At 40.5% G+C, this 3860-nt stretch overlaps 1 long non-coding RNA gene across 1 annotated transcript; it reads right to left on the reverse strand.

Moving 5' to 3' along the window:
* Positions 1-1586: 1586 nt before the first annotated feature.
* LOC123185276 (uncharacterized) lies at positions 1587-3191 on the reverse strand. Its single transcript, XR_006493283.1, has 2 exons — positions 2445-3191; positions 1587-1929 (listed from the first exon to the last, which is right to left on the reverse strand). It is a non-coding gene; the product is annotated as an uncharacterized lncRNA (long non-coding RNA).
* Positions 3192-3860: the final 669 nt, after the last annotated feature.

Consider the following 3860-nt stretch of genomic DNA (forward strand, 5'->3'; position numbering starts at 1 on the left):
ATTACTATCGAGCAATTGATAGAAAAGTGAATAATTATGAGAATATCTAGGCATGATCATGTATATAGGCATCACGTCCGAGACAAGTAGACCGAAACGATTCTGCATCTACTACTATTACTCCACACATCAACCGCTATCTAGCATGCATCTAGAGTATTAAGTTCATAAGAACAGAGTAACGCCTTAAGCAAGATGACATGATGTAGAGGGGTAAACTCATGCAATATGATGTAAACCCCATCTTTTTATCCTCGATGGCAACAATACAATATGTGTCATTTCCCTTTCTATCACTGGGATCGAGCACCGCAAGATTGAACCCAAAGCTAAGAACTTCTCCCATTGCAAGAAAGATCAATCTAGTAGGCCAAACCAAACTGATAATTCGAAGAGACTTGCAAAGATAAACCAATCATAAATAAAATAATTCAGAGAAGATTCAAATATTGTTCATAGATAGACTTGATCATAAACCCACAATTCATCGGATCTCGACAAACACACCGCAAAAAGAGTTACATCGAATAGATCTCCAAGAAGATCGAGGAAAACTTTGTATTGAGATCCAAAGAGAGAGAAGAGTCATCTAGCTAATAACTATGGACCCGAAGGTCTCAAGTAAACTACTCACACATCACCGGAGGGGCCATGGAGTTATGTAGAGTCCCTCCGTGATCAATGCCCCCTCCGGCGGAGCTCCGGAAAAGGCCCCAAGATGGGATTTCTTGGGTACAGAAGGTTACGGCGGTGGAATTAGGTTTTCGTGGTGCTCCTGGATGTTTGCGGGGTATGTGAACATATATAGGAGGAAGAAGTAGGTCGGTGGAGCAACGAGGGGCCCATGAGGGGGGAGGGTACACCTAGGTGGGTAGGCGCGCCCCCTGCCTCATGGCCGCCTCGTTGATTGCTTGACGTCCACTCCAAGTCCTCTGGATCACGTTTGTTCCAAAAATCACGTTCCCGAAGGTGTCATTCCGTTTGGACTCCATTTGATATTCCTTTTCTATGAAACACTGAAATAGGCAAAAAAACAGCAATTTGGGCTGGGCCTCCGGTTAATAGGTTAGTCCCAAAAATAATATAAAAATGTAAAATAAAGCCCATTAACATCCAAAATAGATAATATAATAGCATGGAACAATAAAAAATTATAGATACGTTGGAGACGTATCACAAATCATGTAAAGGAAGCTTAGCAATATCACTACACCACAACACTAATGCACCGACATATAATCTGCCGGGAGAACGCACTTAAAAGGGCAGATAGACTGTCGGGACGGAGATTCTCCCGGCAGATAGAACTGCCACAACAACGGCTGCCGGGGATTACTTATCCCGGCAGATAAACAATCCCCGGCAGTTCTTCTGCCCCGACCATTATATCTGCCGGCAGTTTATGTTCTCCCGGCAGATTCATCCTAGCATATGCACTACAGTTTGCTGGCAATTCCGCTGCCTGCACAAGCACGTTTACCTGGCAGGTAATATGCCATGACGTGCTTTCTCGGAAGCAATATAAATTGTTCTAGCAAGATATCCCTCATTTAATATCCAATCATTATGTTCGAATAGACATGACAGATCACAAAACTTATACATACAACTCAATCAGATTACATGTAAGGCCTCATTCAATAACATAAAACAGATAAAAATATACGTTTCTAATGACATTGTGCCTCAGAAGGCAAAGTAAATATGTTTAAGCTAAAGAAATCGTGCCACACAACCAAAATAAGCATACAATGGCTTGTGTGCTGAAACAACCAACCAAATGCAGTATAAAACTTGCCGATGTCTCAAGGTTCAACAACTAAGGTATATTACATATATATTGTCACTCCAGCAACTTGTAGATCTTCCAAACCTCCAGCAACTTGTACATCTTCCGAACCACCATCAGCTTGTGTATCTTTGAGAAATCTGCAACAAATTAGAAACTCAAAAATGGTGCTATCGTTTCAGATTTTAAATCAACGTATTAAAGATTTCGACGTGCTGAAGTTTAACTCGTCGGCACAAAACTCTTCCAAATGTGCAACACTTCATCATCACAACAAGCAATGATTATCACGTACATAATTTGATTGAGCAGAAATTATTTGCGCTTCAAATACAAAAATCTTTCATGGGCAAATATGGCAAAACAATAATCTGTAATATTGTTACTTGCTTCACTAAACCGTACTCTTCAAGTGCACCGAAAGGAATGGATTGCACTAATTGAGAACCTAGAATAAAAGAAAGAATGCACAAACATAATTGAGAACCGGAGGATTGTACAGCAAAAAAAGTTAAGGTAAAAGTTAACCCCTCTGTAAATACATCCTAAATGATATGCAGAGGTGACAAATCAAACAAACAAATAAGCACAGCAAAAAGAAATATATAAATAATATCATATAGCAATAGCCAAGCGAAAGATGCATAAGTATTACCCCTCGAGACTAGCACGTGATCGCATTGTTGCTTTTGCCAGACTTATCCACTTCCAGCTGCATACATAGAAGTAGATTATTAAGGTGTAAAAATAAATTGGGAGCAGATACAGAAGCTAGAAAATAAACTTCTTGTTACTCAAAAAAGTTGCAGTTGAAACACGGTGTATCCAATCTACACTCTAATGAGCTCTGCAGCCACCACGATGGGCCATCAGGGTTGGTTAGGGCTTGGTAGCTACATCCAATGTGAGCACAAAGAGGTGGTGCTGCATAGCATGGAGAAAGAGGGAGGGGAGTTGGAGGGGAGGCCTGCAAGAAGCCATGCCGAGAAGGCCTAAGTGAAAATATCGGCAAGGCAGACTCACATTGTCCATCGTCATCTCTGTCAGCACTATCTAGTTTGAAATGGAGCATTATCTAGTTTGAAATGGAGCATTATCTAGCGTATCTACTACTCCTAAGTTAGTACTACTCTTGCATCATCTAGCAGTGGCGGAGCCAGAAATTTTTTGAAGCCTGAGCAAGCTTGTGCCTAAGTGTGGAAATCAAAATCTGGTGTTTGGATACAGCTCCTATAAAAATAGGCCCAAACTTCTGAACCACCAATCAACATTAATAATGAAGCGCAAATATAAACATAGTAATCATACAAATGTAACTTTAAAGTGAACTTGTATATAGTATACTAGTTTCATAGTCCAGAGAACCATCTCATACATAGAACCAAACTTGCCACAACAAAAGTATAACTATCCAAATTAACAAGTTTCTCGGCAGATCATTTGCCCTTATTCACATACTTCTCCCGGCAGTTAATTGCCCCCAATTAAGTGTTGTGGTGTAGTGTATCATCGCAAGAGAAACACATTCCAATAACCATGACCTGGTCTTCTATGCCATAAGTGCAAATGGGATTTATTTTAATGGGGAATGCATAGTTATTATGATGAGATTGAAATGATGCAATATGGGAGATCTCACTCATAGCATAAGACAAGTTTAATGGATTGTCAAACATGATGTGGCCTATAGATTTTTCACATGATATCCTATGGAGCATAGCATCCCAACTAGGCAACTCAACATGCTCATCATCATATTCATCATAAATTGGTAAGTCATGACATGAGGAAGTCGCACTAGCATGAAGCATGGTAATAGGTGTGCCAACATCATTCAAGCAATCATTGGTACGATAATCCACTAGTGGGACAAGAGAAGCACCGTTACCTATGTTACCTTTGGAACATCACTCATGTGTTGTAGGTGAGGTGTCGAAGACCAAGTCGTGGTCATCTTCATCTTGATGGAACCATGTGGGGGGGTACATCATCGTCCACCATGGCCATCGTCGTCTAAATTGGAGGTATATACTCATCAAGGATAGGCATGTCGTCATGTAGGAGACCTAGC

Source organism: Triticum aestivum, chromosome 2A (genome assembly GCF_018294505.1).
Source record: "Triticum aestivum cultivar Chinese Spring chromosome 2A, IWGSC CS RefSeq v2.1, whole genome shotgun sequence".
Lineage (NCBI taxonomy): Eukaryota > Viridiplantae > Streptophyta > Magnoliopsida > Poales > Poaceae > Triticum > Triticum aestivum.